The 14,484-nt window shown below is 37.0% G+C and overlaps 19 non-coding genes across 19 annotated transcripts; 9 read left to right on the plus strand and 10 right to left on the minus strand.

The window, feature by feature from the left end:
- Positions 1–124: 124 nt before the first annotated feature.
- Positions 125–197, minus strand: TRNAM-CAU (transfer RNA methionine (anticodon CAU)). Its single transcript has one exon. It is a non-coding gene; the product is annotated as a tRNA-Met (tRNA).
- A 961-nt stretch (positions 198–1,158) lies between these two features.
- TRNAM-CAU (transfer RNA methionine (anticodon CAU)) lies at positions 1,159–1,231 on the minus strand. The gene has a single exon. It is a non-coding gene; the product is annotated as a tRNA-Met (tRNA).
- A 114-nt stretch (positions 1,232–1,345) lies between these two features.
- On the plus strand, positions 1,346–1,417 carry TRNAE-UUC (transfer RNA glutamic acid (anticodon UUC)). The gene has a single exon. It is a non-coding gene; the product is annotated as a tRNA-Glu (tRNA).
- A 775-nt stretch (positions 1,418–2,192) lies between these two features.
- TRNAM-CAU (transfer RNA methionine (anticodon CAU)) lies at positions 2,193–2,265 on the minus strand. Its single transcript has one exon. It is a non-coding gene; the product is annotated as a tRNA-Met (tRNA).
- Positions 2,266–3,224: 959 nt separating this feature from the next.
- On the minus strand, positions 3,225–3,297 carry TRNAK-CUU (transfer RNA lysine (anticodon CUU)). The gene has a single exon. It is a non-coding gene; the product is annotated as a tRNA-Lys (tRNA).
- A 114-nt stretch (positions 3,298–3,411) lies between these two features.
- TRNAE-UUC (transfer RNA glutamic acid (anticodon UUC)) lies at positions 3,412–3,483 on the plus strand. The gene has a single exon. It is a non-coding gene; the product is annotated as a tRNA-Glu (tRNA).
- Positions 3,484–6,327: 2,844 nt separating this feature from the next.
- Positions 6,328–6,400, minus strand: TRNAM-CAU (transfer RNA methionine (anticodon CAU)). Its single transcript has one exon. It is a non-coding gene; the product is annotated as a tRNA-Met (tRNA).
- Positions 6,401–6,514: 114 nt separating this feature from the next.
- TRNAE-UUC (transfer RNA glutamic acid (anticodon UUC)) lies at positions 6,515–6,586 on the plus strand. The gene has a single exon. It is a non-coding gene; the product is annotated as a tRNA-Glu (tRNA).
- A 776-nt stretch (positions 6,587–7,362) lies between these two features.
- Positions 7,363–7,435, minus strand: TRNAM-CAU (transfer RNA methionine (anticodon CAU)). Its single transcript has one exon. It is a non-coding gene; the product is annotated as a tRNA-Met (tRNA).
- A 114-nt stretch (positions 7,436–7,549) lies between these two features.
- On the plus strand, positions 7,550–7,621 carry TRNAE-UUC (transfer RNA glutamic acid (anticodon UUC)). Its single transcript has one exon. It is a non-coding gene; the product is annotated as a tRNA-Glu (tRNA).
- A 776-nt stretch (positions 7,622–8,397) lies between these two features.
- On the minus strand, positions 8,398–8,470 carry TRNAM-CAU (transfer RNA methionine (anticodon CAU)). The gene has a single exon. It is a non-coding gene; the product is annotated as a tRNA-Met (tRNA).
- A 114-nt stretch (positions 8,471–8,584) lies between these two features.
- Positions 8,585–8,656, plus strand: TRNAE-UUC (transfer RNA glutamic acid (anticodon UUC)). The gene has a single exon. It is a non-coding gene; the product is annotated as a tRNA-Glu (tRNA).
- Positions 8,657–9,432: 776 nt separating this feature from the next.
- On the minus strand, positions 9,433–9,505 carry TRNAM-CAU (transfer RNA methionine (anticodon CAU)). The gene has a single exon. It is a non-coding gene; the product is annotated as a tRNA-Met (tRNA).
- A 114-nt stretch (positions 9,506–9,619) lies between these two features.
- TRNAE-UUC (transfer RNA glutamic acid (anticodon UUC)) lies at positions 9,620–9,691 on the plus strand. Its single transcript has one exon. It is a non-coding gene; the product is annotated as a tRNA-Glu (tRNA).
- Positions 9,692–10,467: 776 nt separating this feature from the next.
- TRNAM-CAU (transfer RNA methionine (anticodon CAU)) lies at positions 10,468–10,540 on the minus strand. The gene has a single exon. It is a non-coding gene; the product is annotated as a tRNA-Met (tRNA).
- A 114-nt stretch (positions 10,541–10,654) lies between these two features.
- On the plus strand, positions 10,655–10,726 carry TRNAE-UUC (transfer RNA glutamic acid (anticodon UUC)). Its single transcript has one exon. It is a non-coding gene; the product is annotated as a tRNA-Glu (tRNA).
- A 776-nt stretch (positions 10,727–11,502) lies between these two features.
- On the minus strand, positions 11,503–11,575 carry TRNAM-CAU (transfer RNA methionine (anticodon CAU)). The gene has a single exon. It is a non-coding gene; the product is annotated as a tRNA-Met (tRNA).
- Positions 11,576–12,725: 1,150 nt separating this feature from the next.
- TRNAE-UUC (transfer RNA glutamic acid (anticodon UUC)) lies at positions 12,726–12,797 on the plus strand. Its single transcript has one exon. It is a non-coding gene; the product is annotated as a tRNA-Glu (tRNA).
- Positions 12,798–13,760: 963 nt separating this feature from the next.
- Positions 13,761–13,832, plus strand: TRNAE-UUC (transfer RNA glutamic acid (anticodon UUC)). Its single transcript has one exon. It is a non-coding gene; the product is annotated as a tRNA-Glu (tRNA).
- Positions 13,833–14,484: the final 652 nt, after the last annotated feature.

Genomic DNA, 14,484 nt, shown 5'->3' on the forward strand with positions numbered 1-14,484 from the left:
ATAAACAGATGACACAACTCTTTCTGAAAGGTAACATTTTGATGCTATCAGTCTAGTTTGTTAGAAACAGGACTGCATCTCTCATATTGTAATGCCATGCTCCCAAAATAGACATCAATAAAAATGCCCTGTGTGAGGCTTGAACTCACGAACTTCAGATTATGAGATTTACGCGCTACCAACTGCGCTAACAAGGCAACTGTAGCCTTAGATTTGGATTAGAAAAGGTGAGGCATTTTAATTTAACAAATTTCCGATATCAGTAAAAATGTTTTCCTTGTATGAAACTTTGAAGTAGATTTATTTCAGCTTCCCATATGGTCTAGCGGTAAGGATTCCTAGTTTTCACCCAGGCGGCCTGGGTTCTACACCCGGTATGGGAATGGAATCTTATTGTTGTTTCTAAACAGATTCAAACGCAGAGGAACAAAAACTAATAGTTGTAGCCAGATGTTTCCTTGTGTCTGATGTGGTTCCAATTGCAGACGTGATCCACTGCTACTAATTGTGACAAGGTTTTGGGCAACTGCTGTGCCATTATCATTGGCCTTATCACAGGTAAAATTTCCAGGTATTATGAAACTGTGAGAAATGGGCTATCTGAGGACAAAAATCACAAAGAATAGAACAATGCATTATGCTCCCCTTTTCCATCATTGATTCCAGCTGCATGAAAAATAAAATAAAAAAATGTTACAAATGTGTCAAGTGATCTGAAAACACCTTTTCCATTAGTTATGGTCTAAAATCCTTTGGCGTTAAAACAAATTTACAGATGTTAAGTCCTGTTATAAAGAGAAAATTCCTTCAATCCGGATAGGTGTTCTGGCAACTTTACAAGAAACAGAGTTTTAACTCTCAAGTTACAATGCACTGTTCTGAGGACAACAGTCATGACAAATAGAATGAAAAATGCTTTATGCTTTTTTTCCCCTAAATGGGTACATCTTGGATGAGTTATTTGACATCTTTTCTTTTATTGCTGGTCTGAAATCTTTTATAGGTCAGGTGAATTATTAAAGCTTATCTGCAATTATAAACAGATGACAAACTCTTTCTGAAAGGTAACATTTTGATGCTATCAGTCTAGTTTGTTAGAAACAGGACTGCATCTCTCATATTGCAATGCCATGCTCCCAAAATAGACATCAATAAAAATGCCCTGTGTGAGGCTTGAACTCACGACCTTCAGATTATGAGACTGATGCGCTACCAACTGCGCTAACAAGGCAACTGTAGCCGTAGATTTGGATTAGAAAAGGTGAGGCATTTTGGTTTAACAAATTTCCGATATCAGTAAAAATGTTTTCCTTGTATGAAACTTTGAAGTAGATTTATTTCAGCTTCCCATATGGTCTAGCGGTAAGGATTCCTGGTTTTCACCCAGGCGGCCCGGGTTCGACTCCCGGTATGGGAATGGAATCTTATTGTTGTTTCTAAACAGATTCAAAAGCAGAGGAACAAAAACTAATAGTTGTAGCCAGATGTTTCCTTGTGTCTGATGTGGTTCCAATTGCAGATGTGATCCACTGCTACTAATTGTGACAAGGTTTTGGGCAACTGCTGTGCCATTATCATTGGCCTTATCACAGGTAAAATTTCCAGGTATTATGAAACTGTGAGAAATGGGCTCTCTGAGGACAAAAATCACAAAGAATAGAACAATGCATTATGCTCCCCTTTTCCATCATTGATTCCAGCTGCATGAAAAATAAAATAAAAAAATGTTACAAATGTGTCAAGTGATCTGAAAACACCTTTTCCATTAGTTATGGTCTAAAATCCTTTGGCGTTAAAACAAATTTACAGATGTTAAGTCCTGTTATAAAGAGAAAATTCCTTCAATCCGGATAGGTGTTCTGGCAACTTTACAAGAAACAGAGTTTTAACTCTCAAGTTACAATGCACTGTTCTGAGGACAACAGTCATGACAAATAGAATGAAAAATGCTTTATGCTTTTTTTCCCCTAAATGGGTACATCTTGGATGAGTTATTTGACATCTTTTCTTTTATTGCTGGTCTGAAATCTTTTATAGGTCAGGTGAATTATTAAAGCTTATCTGCAATTATAAACAGATGACAAACTCTTTCTGAAAGGTAACATTTTGATGCTATCAGTCTAGTTTGTCAGAAACAGGACTGTATTTCTCATATTGCAATGCCATGCTCCCAAAATAGACATCAATAAAAAAGCCCTGTGTGAGGCTTGAACTCACGACCTTCAGATTATGAGACTGACGCGCTACCAACTGCGATAACAAGGCAACTGTTGGCTTATTTTTGGATTAGAAAAGGTGAGGCATTTTGGTTTAACAAATTTCCGATATCAGTAAAAATGTTTTCCTTGTATGAAACTTTGAAGTAGATTTATTTCAGCTTCCCATATGGTCTAGCGGTAAGGATTCCTGGATTTCACCCCGGCGGCCCGGGTTCGACTCCCGGTATGGGAATGGTATCTTATTGTTGTTTCTAAACAGATTCAAAAGCAGAGGAACAAAAACTAATAGTTGTAGCCAGATGTTTCCTTGTGTCTGATGTGGTTCCAATTGCAGATGTGATCCACTGCTACTAATTGTGACAAGGTTTTGGGCAACTGCTGTGCCATTATCTTTGGCCCAATCACAGGTAAAATTTCCAGGTATTATGAAACTGTGAGAAATGGGCTGAGGACAAAAATCACAAAGAATAGAACAATGCATTATGCTCCCCTTTTCCATCATTGATTCCAGCTGCATGAAAAATAAAATAAAAAAATGTTACAAATGTGTCAAGTGATCTGAAAACACCTTTTCCATTAGTTATAGTCTAAAATCCTTTGGCGTTAAAACAAATTTACAAATGTTAAGTCCTGTTATAAAGAGAAAATTCCTTCTATCCGGACAGGTGTTCTGGCAACTTTACAAGAAACAGAGTTTTAACTCTCAAGTTACAATGCACTGTTCTGAGGACAACAGTCATGACAAATAGAATGAAAAATGCTTTATGCTTTTTTTCCCCTAAATGGGGTAGATCTTGGATGAGTTATTTGACATCTTTTCTTTTATTGCTGGTCTGAAAACTTTTATAGGTCAAGTGAATTATTAAAGCTTATCTGCAATTATAAACAGATGACACAACTCTTTCTGAAAGGTAACATTTTGATGCAATCAGTCTAGTTTGTTAGAAACAGGACTGTATCTCTCATATTGCAATGCCATGCTCCCAAAATAGACATCAATAAAAATGCCCTGTGTGAGGCTTGAACTCACGACCTTCAGATTAAGAGACTGACGCGCTACCAACTGCGATAACAAGGCATCTGTAGCCTTAGATTTGTATTAGAAAAGGTGAGGCATTTTGGTTTAACAAATTTCCGATATCAGTAAAAATGTTTTCCTTGTATGAAACTTTGAAGGAGATTTATTTCAGCTTCCCATATGGTCTAGCGGTAAGGATTCCTGGTTTTCATCCAGGTGGCCCGAGTTCGACTCCCGGTATGGCAATGGAATCTTATTGTTGTTTCTAAACAGATTCAAAAGCAGAGGAACAAAAACTAATAGTTGTAGCCAGATGTTTCCTTGTGTCTGATGTGATTCCAATTGCAGACGTGATCCACTGCTACTAATTGTGACAAGGTTTTGGGCAACTGCTGTGCCATTATCATTGGCCTTATCACAGGTAAAATTTCCAGGTATTATGAAACTGTGAGAAATGGGCTCTCTGAGGACAAAAATCACAAAGAATAGAACAATGCATTATGCTCCCCTTTTCCATCATTGATTCCAGCTGCATGAAAAATAAAATAAAAAAATGTTACAAATGTGTCAAGTGATCTGAAAACACCTTTTCCATTAGTTATGGTCTAAAATCCTTTGGCGTTAAAACAAATTTACAGATGTTAAGTCCTGTTATAAAGATAAAATTCCTTCAATCCGGATAGGTGTTCTGGCAACTTTACAAGAAACAGAGTTTTAACTCTCAAGTTACAATGCACTGTTCTGAGGACAACAGTCATGACAAATAGAATGAAAAATGCTTTATGCTTTTTTTCCCCTAAATGGGTACATCTTGGATGAGTTATTTGACATCTTTTCTTTTATTGCTGGTCTGAAATCTTTTATAGGTCAGGTGAATTATTAAAGCTTATCTGCAATTATAAACAGATGACACAACTCTTTCTGAAAGGTAACATTTTGATGCTATCAGTCTAGTTTGTTAGAAACAGGACTGCATCTCTCATATTGTAATGCCATGCTCCCAAAACAGACATCAATAAAAATGCCCTGTGTGAGGCTTGAACTCACGAACTTCAGATAATGAGACTTACGCACTACCAACTGCGCTAACAAGGCAACTGTAGCCTTAGATTTGGATTAGAAAAGGTGAGGCATTTTGGTTTAACAAATTTCCGATATCAGTAAAAATGTTTTCCTTGTATGAAACTTTTAAGGAAATTTATTTCAGCTTCCCATTTGGTCTAGCGGTAAGGATTCCTGGTTTTCACCCAGGTGGCCCGAGTTCGACTCCCGGTATGGCAATGGAATCTTATTGTTGTTTCTAAACAGATTCAAAAGCAGAGGAACAAAAACCAATAGTTGTAGCCAGATGTTTCCTTGTGTCTGATGTGATTCCAATTGCAGACGTGATCCACTGCTACTAATTGTGACAAGGTTTTGGGCAACTGCTGTGCCATTACCATTGGCCTTATCACAGGTAAAATTTCCAGGTATTATAAAACTGTGAGAAATGGGCTCTCTGAGGACAAAAATCACAAAGAATAGAACAATGCATTATGCTCCCCTTCTCCATCATTGATTCCAGCTGCATGAAAAATAAAATAAAAAAATGTTACAAATGTGTCAAGTGATCTGAAAACACCTTTTCCATTAGTTATGGTCTAAAATCCTTTGGCGTTAAAACAAATTTACAGATGTTAAGTCCTGTTATAAAGAGAAAATTCCTTCAATCCGGACAGGTGTTCTGGCAACTTTACAAGAAACAGAGTTTTAACTCTCAAGTTACAATGCACTGTTCTGAGGACAACAGTCATGACAAATAGAATGAAAAATGTTTTATGCTTTTTTCCCCTAAATGGGTACATCTTGGATGAGTTATTTGACATCTTTTCTTTTATTGCTGGTCTGAAATCTTTTATAGGTCAGGTGAATTATTAAAGCTTATCTGCAATTATAAACAGATGACACAACTCTTTCTGAAAGGTAACATTTTGATGCAATCAGTCTAGTTTGTTAGAAACAGGACTGCATCTCTCATATTGCAATGCCATGCTCCCAAAATAGACATCAATAAAAATGCCCTGTGTGAGGCTTGAACTCACGAACTTCAGATAATGAGACTTACGCACTACCAACTGCGCTAACAAGGCAACTGTAGCCTTAGATTTGGATTAGAAAAGGTGAGGCATTTTGGTTTAACAAATTTCCGATATCAGTAAAAATGTTTTCCTTGTATGAAACTTTTAAGGAAATTTATTTCAGCTTCCCATTTGGTCTAGCGGTAAGGATTCCTGGTTTTCACCCAGGTGGCCCGAGTTCGACTCCCGGTATGGCAATGGAATCTTATTGTTGTTTCTAAACAGATTCAAAAGCAGAGGAACAAAAACCAATAGTTGTAGCCAGATGTTTCCTTGTGTCTGATGTGATTCCAATTGCAGACGTGATCCACTGCTACTAATTGTGACACGGTTTTGGGCAACTGCTGTGCCATTACCATTGGCCTTATCACAGGTAAAATTTCCAGGTATTATAAAACTGTGAGAAATGGGCTCTCTGAGGACAAAAATCACAAAGAATAGAACAATGCATTATGCTCCCCTTCTCCATCATTGATTCCAGCTGCATGAAAAATAAAATAAAAAAATGTTACAAATGTGTCAAGTGATCTGAAAACACCTTTTCCATTAGTTATGGTCTAAAATCCTTTGGCGTTAAAACAAATTTACAGATGTTAAGTCCTGTTATAAAGAGAAAATTCCTTCAATCCGGATAGGTGTTCTGGCAACTTTACAAGAAACAGAGTTTTAACTCTCAAGTTACAATGCACTGTTCTGAGGACAACAGTCATGACAAATAGAATGAAAAGTGCTTTATGCTTTTTTTCCCCTAAATGGGTACATCTTGGATGAGTTATTTGACATCTTTTCTTTTATTGCTGGTCTGAAATCTTTTATAGGTCAGGTGAATTATTAAAGCTTATCTGCAATTATAAACAGATGACAAACTCTTTCTGAAAGGTAACATTTTGATGCTATCAGTCTAGTTTGTTAGAAACAGGACTGCATCTCTCATATTGCAATGCCATGCTCCCAAAATAGACATCAATAAAAATGCCCTGTGTGAGGCTTGAACTCACGACCTTCAGATTATGAGACTGATGCGCTACCAACTGCGCTAACAAGGCAACTGTAGCCGTAGATTTGGATTAGAAAAGGTGAGGCATTTTGGTTTAACAAATTTCCGATATCAGTAAAAATGTTTTCCTTGTATGAAACTTTGAAGTAGATTTATTTCAGCTTCCCATATGGTCTAGCGGTAAGGATTCCTGGTTTTCACCCAGGTGGCCCGGGTTCGACTCCCGGTATGGCAATGGAATCTTATTGTTGTTTCTAAACAGATTCAAACGCAGAGGAACAAAAACTAATAGTTGTAGCCAGATGTTTCCTTGTGTCTGATGTGGTTCCAATTGCAGACGTGATCCACTGCTACTAATTGTGACAAGGTTTTGGGCAACTGCTGTGCCATTATCATTGGCCTTATCACAGGTAAAATTTCCAGGTATTATGAAACTGTGAGAAATGGGCTATCTGAGGACAAAAATCACAAAGAATAGAACAATGCATTATGCTCCCCTTTTCCATCATTGATTCCACCTGCATGAAAAATAAAATAAAAAAATGTTACAAATGTGTCAAGTGATCTGAAAACACCTTTTCCATTAGTTATGGTCTAAAATCCTTTGGCGTTAAAACAAATTTACAGATGTTAAGTCCTGTTATAAAGAGAAAATTCCTTCTATCCGGATAGGTGTTCTGGCAACTTTACAAGAAACAGAGTTTTAACTCTCAAGTTACAATGCACTGTTCTGAGGACAACAGTCATGACAAATAGAATGAAAAATGCTTTATGCTTTTTTCCCCCTAAATGGGTACATCTTGGATGAGTTATTTGACATCTTTTCTTTTATTGCTGGTCTGAAATCTTTTATAGGTCAGGTGAATTATTAAAGCTTATGTGCAATTATAAACAGATGACACAACTCTTTCTGAAAGGTAACATTTTGATGCTATCAGTCTAGTTTGTTAGAAACAGGACTGCATCTCTCATATTGTAATGCCATGCTCCCAAAACAGACATCAATAAAAATGCCCTGTGTGAGGCTTGAACTCACGAACTTCAGATAATGAGACTTATGCGCTACCAACTGCGCTAACAAGGCAACTGTAGCCTAAGATTTGGATTAGAAAAGGTGAGGCATTTTGGTTTAACAAATTTCCGATATCAGTAAAAATGTTTTCCTTGTATGAAACTTTGAAGGAGATTTATTTCAGCTTCCCATATGGTCTAGCGGTAAGGATTCCTGGTTTTCATCCAGGTGGCCCGAGTTCGACTCCCGGTATGGCAATGGAATCTTATTGTTGTTTCTAAACAGATTCAAAAGCAGAGGAACAAAAACTAATAGTTGTAGCCAGATGTTTCCTTGTGTCTGATGTGATTCCAATTGCAGACGTGATCCACTGCTACTAATTGTGACAAGGTTTTGGGCAACTGCTGTGCCATTATCATTGGCCTTATCACAGGTAAAATTTCCAGGTATTATGAAACTGTGAGAAATGGGCTCTCTGAGGACAAAAATCACAAAGAATAGAACAATGCATTATGCTCCCCTTTTCCATCATTTATTCCAGCTGCATGAAAAATAAAATAAAAAAATGTTACAAATGTGTCAAGTGATCTGAAAACACCTTTTCCATTAGTTATGGTCTAAAATCCTTTGGCGTTAAAACAAATTTACAGATGTTAAGTCCTGTTATAAAGAGAAAATTCCTTCAATCCGGATAGGTGTTCTGGCAACTTTACAAGAAACAGAGTTTTAACTCTCAAGTTACAATGCACTGTTCTGAGGACAACAGTCATGACAAATAGAATGAAAAATGCTTTATGCTTTTTTTCCCCTAAATGGGTACATCTTGGATGAGTTATTTGACATCTTTTCTTTTATTGCTGGTCTGAAATCTTTTATAGGTCAGGTGAATTATTAAAGCTTATCTGCAATTATAAACAGATGACACAACTCTTTCTGAAAGGTAACATTTTGATGTTATCAGTCTAGTTTGTTAGAAACAGGACTGCATCTCTCATATTGCAATGCCATGCTCCCAAAATAGACATCAATAAAAATGCCCTGTGTGAGGCTTGAACTCACGACCTTCAGATTATGAGACTGATGCGCTACCAACTGCGCTAACAAGGCAACTGTAGCCGTAGATTTGGATTAGAAAAGGTGAGGCATTTTGGTTTAACAAATTTCCGATATCAGTAAAAATGTTTTCCTTGTATGAAACTTTGAAGTAGATTTATTTCAGCTTCCCATATGGTCTAGCGGTAAGGATTCCTGGTTTTCACCCAGGTGGCCCGGGTTCGACTCCCGGTATGGCAATGGAATCTTATTGTTGTTTCTAAACAGATTCAAACGCAGAGGAACAAAAACTAATAGTTGTAGCCAGATGTTTCCTTGTGTCTGATGTGGTTCCAATTGCAGACGTGATCCACTGCTACTAATTGTGACAAGGTTTTGGGCAACTGCTGTGCCATTATCATTGGCCTTATCACAGGTAAAATTTCCAGGTATTATGAAACTGTGAGAAATGGGCTATCTGAGGACAAAAATCACAAAGAATAGAACAATGCATTATGCTCCCCTTTTCCATCATTGATTCCACCTGCATGAAAAATAAAATAAAAAAATGTTACAAATGTGTCAAGTGATCTGAAAACACCTTTTCCATTAGTTATGGTCTAAAATCCTTTGGCGTTAAAACAAATTTACAGATGTTAAGTCCTGTTATAAAGAGAAAATTCCTTCTATCCGGATAGGTGTTCTGGCAACTTTACAAGAAACAGAGTTTTAACTCTCAAGTTACAATGCACTGTTCTGAGGACAACAGTCATGACAAATAGAATGAAAAATGCTTTATGCTTTTTTCCCCCTAAATGGGTACATCTTGGATGAGTTATTTGACATCTTTTCTTTTATTGCTGGTCTGAAATCTTTTATAGGTCAGGTGAATTATTAAAGCTTATGTGCAATTATAAACAGATGACACAACTCTTTCTGAAAGGTAACATTTTGATGCTATCAGTCTAGTTTGTTAGAAACAGGACTGCATCTCTCATATTGTAATGCCATGCTCCCAAAACAGACATCAATAAAAATGCCCTGTGTGAGGCTTGAACTCACGAACTTCAGATAATGAGACTTATGCGCTACCAACTGCGCTAACAAGGCAACTGTAGCCTAAGATTTGGATTAGAAAAGGTGAGGCATTTTGGTTTAACAAATTTCCGATATCAGTAAAAATGTTTTCCTTGTATGAAACTTTGAAGGAGATTTATTTCAGCTTCCCATATGGTCTAGCGGTAAGGATTCCTGGTTTTCATCCAGGTGGCCCGAGTTCGACTCCCGGTATGGCAATGGAATCTTATTGTTGTTTCTAAACAGATTCAAAAGCAGAGGAACAAAAACTAATAGTTGTAGCCAGATGTTTCCTTGTGTCTGATGTGATTCCAATTGCAGACGTGATCCACTGCTACTAATTGTGACAAGGTTTTGGGCAACTGCTGTGCCATTATCATTGGCCTTATCACAGGTAAAATTTCCAGGTATTATGAAACTGTGAGAAATGGGCTCTCTGAGGACAAAAATCACAAAGAATAGAACAATGCATTATGCTCCCCTTTTCCATCATTTATTCCAGCTGCATGAAAAATAAAATAAAAAAATGTTACAAATGTGTCAAGTGATCTGAAAACACCTTTTCCATTAGTTATGGTCTAAAATCCTTTGGCGTTAAAACAAATTTACAGATGTTAAGTCCTGTTATAAAGAGAAAATTCCTTCAATCCGGATAGGTGTTCTGGCAACTTTACAAGAAACAGAGTTTTAACTCTCAAGTTACAATGCACTGTTCTGAGGACAACAGTCATGACAAATAGAATGAAAAATGCTTTATGCTTTTTTTCCCCTAAATGGGTACATCTTGGATGAGTTATTTGACATCTTTTCTTTTATTGCTGGTCTGAAATCTTTTATAGGTCAGGTGAATTATTAAAGCTTATCTGCAATTATAAACAGATGACACAACTCTTTCTGAAAGGTAACATTTTGATGTTATCAGTCTAGTTTGTTAGAAACAGGACTGCATCTCTCATATTGCAATGCCATGCTCCCAAAATAGACATCAATAAAAATGCCCTGTGTGAGGCTTGAACTCACGACCTTCAGATTATGAGACTGACGCGCTACCAACTGCGCTAACAAGGCAACTGTAGCCTTAGATTTGGATTAGAAAAGGTGAGGCATTTTGGTTTAACAAATTTCCGATATCAGTAAAAATGTTTTCCTTGTATGAAACTTTGAAGTAGATTTATTTCAGCTTCCCATATGGTCTAGCGGTAAGGATTCCTGGTTTTCACCCAGGCGGCCCGGGTTCGACTCCCGGTATGGGAATGGAATCTTATTGTTGTTTCTAAACAGATTCAAACGCAGAGGAACAAAAACTAATAGTTGTAGCCAGATGTTTCCTTGTGTCTGATGTGGTTCCAATTGCAGACGTGATCCACTGCTACTAAATGTGACAAGGTTTTGGGCAACTGCTGTGCCATTATCATTGGCCTTATCACAGGTAAAATTTTCTGGTATTATGAAACTGTGAGAAATGGGCTCTCTGAGGACAAAAATCACAAAGAATAGAACAATGCATTATGCTCCCCTTTTCCATCATTGATTCCAGCTGCATGAAAAATAAAATAAAAAAATGTTACAAATGTGTCAAGTGATCTGAAAACACCTTTTCCATTAGTTATGGTCTAAAATCCTTTGGCGTTAAAACAAATTTACAGATGTTAAGTCCTGTTATAAAGAGAAAATTCCTTCAATCCGGATAGGTGTTCTGGCAACTTTACAAGAAACAGAGTTTTAACTCTCAAGTTACAATGCACTGTTCTGAGGACAACAGTCATGACAAATAGAATGAAAAATGCTTTATGCTTTTTTTCCCCTAAATGGGTACATCTTGGATGAGTTATTTGACATCTTTTCTTTTATTGCTGGTCTGAAATCTTTTATAGGTCAGGTGAATTATTAAAGCTTATCTGCAATTATAAACAGATGACACAACTCTTTCTGAAAGGTAACATTTTGATGCTATCAGTCTAGTTTGTTAGAAACAGGACTGCATCTCTCATATTGCAATGCCATGCTCCCAAAATAGACATCAATAAAAATGCCCTGTGTGAGGCTTGAACTCACGACCTTCAGATTATGAGACTGACGCGCTACCAACTGCGCTAACAAGGCAACTGTAGCCGTAGATTTGGATTAGAAAAGGTGAGGCATTTTGGTTTAACAAATTTCCGATATCAGTAAAAATGATTTCCTTGTATGAAACTTTGAAGTAGATTTATTTCAGCTTCCCATATGGTCTAGCGGTAAGGATTCCTGGTTTTCACCCAGGCGGCCCGGGGATTGACTCCCGGTATGGGAATGGAAGCTTATTGTTGTTTCTAAACAGATTCAAAAGCAGAGGAACAAAAACTAATAGTTGTAGCCAGATGTTTTCTTGTGTCTGATGTGGTTCCAATTGCAGATGTGATCCACTGCTACTAATTGTGACAAGGTTTTGGGCAACTGCTGTGCCATTATCATTGGCCTTATCACAGGTAAAATTTCCAGGTATTATGAAACTGTGAGAAATGGGCTCTCTGAGGACAAAAATCACAAAGAATAGAACAATGCATTATGCTCCCCTTTTCCATCATTGATTCCAGCTGCATGAAAAATAAAATAAAAAAATGTTACAAATGTGTCAAGTGATCTGAAAACACCTTTTCCATTAGTTATAGTCTAAAATCCTTTGGCGTTAAAACAAATTTACAGATGTTTAGTCCTGTTATAAAGAGAAAATTCCTTCTATCCGGACAGGTGTTCTGGCAACTTTACAAGAAACAGAGTTTTAACTCTCAAGTTACAATGCACTGTTCTGAGGACAACAGTCATGACAAATAGAATGAAAAATGCTTTATGCTTTTTTTCCCCTAAATGGGTACATCTTGGATGAGTTATTTGACATCTTTTCTTTTATTGCTGGTCTGAAATCTTTTATAGGTCAGGTGAATTATTAAAGCTTATCTGCAATTATAAACAGATGACACAACTCTTTCTGAAAGGTAACATTTTGATGCTATCAGTCTAGTTTGTTAGAAACAGGACTGCATCTCTCATATTGTAATGCCATGCTCCCAAAACAGACATCAATAAAAATGCCCTGTGTGAGGCTTGAACTCACTAACTTCAGATAATGAGACTTACGCGCTACCAACTGCGCTAACAAGGCAACTGTAGCCTTAGATTTGGATTAGAAAAGGTGAGGCATTTTGGTTTAACAAATTTCCGATATCAGTAAAAATGTTTTCCTTGTATGAAACTTTGAAGTAGATTTATTTCAGCTTCCCATATGGTCTAGCGGTAAGGATTCCTGGTTTTCACCCAGGCGGCCCGGGTTCGACTCCCGGTATGGGAATGGAATCTTATTGTTGTTTCTAAACAGATTCAAACGCAGAGGAACAAAAACTAATAGTTGTAGCCAGATGTTTCCTTGTGTCTGATGTGGTTCCAATTGCAGACGTGATCCACTGCTACTAATTGTGACAAGGTTTTGGGCAACTGCTGTGCCATTATTACTAGCCTTATCACAGGTAAAATTTTCTGGTATTATGAAACTGTGAGAAATGGGCTCTCTGAGGACAAAAATCACAAAGAATAGAACAATGCATTATGCTCCCCTTTTCCATCATTGATTCCAGCTGCATGAAAAATAAAATAAAAAAATGTTACAAATGTGTCAAGTGATCTGAAAACACCTTTTCCATTAGTTATGGTCTAAAATCCTTTGGCGTTAAAACAAATTTACAGATGTTAAGTCCTGTTATAAAGAGAAAATTCCTTCAATCCGTATAGGTGTTCTGGCAACTTTACAAGAAACAGAGTTTTAACTCTCAAGTTACAATGCACTGTTCTGAGGACAACAGTCATGACAAATAGAATGAAAAATGCTTTATGCTTTTTTTCCCCTAAATGGGTACATCTTGGATGAGTTATTTGACATCTTTTCTTTTATTGCTGGTCTGAAATCTTTTATAGGTCAGGTGAATTATTAAAGCTTATCTGCAATTATAAACAGATGACACAACTCTTTCTGAAAGGTAACATTTTGATGCTATCAGTCTAGTTTGTTAGAAACAGGACTGCATCTCTCATATTGTAATGCCATGCTCCCAAAGCAGACATCAATAAAAATGCCCTGTCTGAGGCTTGAACTCACGAACTTCAGATAATGAGACTTACGCGCTACCAACTGCGCTAACAAGGCAACTGTAGTCTTAGATTTTGATTAGAAAAGGTGAGGCATTTTGGTTTAACAAATTTCCGATATCAGTAAAAATGTTTTCCTTGTATGAAACTTTGAAGGAGATTTATTTCAGCTTCCCATATGGTCTAGCGGTAAGGATTCCTGGTTTTCATCCAGGTGGCCCGAGTTCGACTCCCGGTATGGCAATGGAATCTTATTGTTGTTTCTAAACAGATTCAAAAGCAGAGGAACAAAAACTAATAGTTGTAGCCAGATGTTTCCTTGTGTCTGATGTGATTCCAATTGCAGACGTGATCCACTGCTAGTAATTGTGACAAGGTTTTGGGCAACTGCTGTGCCATTATCATTGGCCTTATCACAGGTAAAATTTCCAGGTATTATGAAACTGTGAGAAATGGGCTCTCTGAGGACAAAAATCACAAAGAATAGAACAATGCATTATGCTCCCCTTTTCCATCATTGATTCCAGCTGCATGAAAAATAAAATAAAAAAATGTTACAAATGTGTCAAGTGATCTGAAAACACCTTTTCCATTAGTTATGGTCTAAAATCCTTTGGCGTTAAAACAAATTTACAGATGTTAAGTCCTGTTATAAAGAGAAAATTCATTCAATCCGGATAGGTGTTCTGGCAACTTTACAAGAAACAGAGTTTTAACTCTCAAGTTACAATGCACTGTTCTGAGGACAACAGTCATGACAAATAGAATGAAAAATGCTTTATGCTTTTTTCCCCCTAAATGGGTACATCTTGGATGAGTTATTTGACATCTTTTCTTTTATTGCTGGTCTGAAATCTTTTATAGGTCAGGTGAATTATTAAAGCTTATCTGCAATT

The sequence above is a fragment of the Pseudophryne corroboree genome, chromosome 6 (genome assembly GCF_028390025.1).
Source record: "Pseudophryne corroboree isolate aPseCor3 chromosome 6, aPseCor3.hap2, whole genome shotgun sequence".
NCBI classification, from domain to species: domain Eukaryota; kingdom Metazoa; phylum Chordata; class Amphibia; order Anura; family Myobatrachidae; genus Pseudophryne; species Pseudophryne corroboree.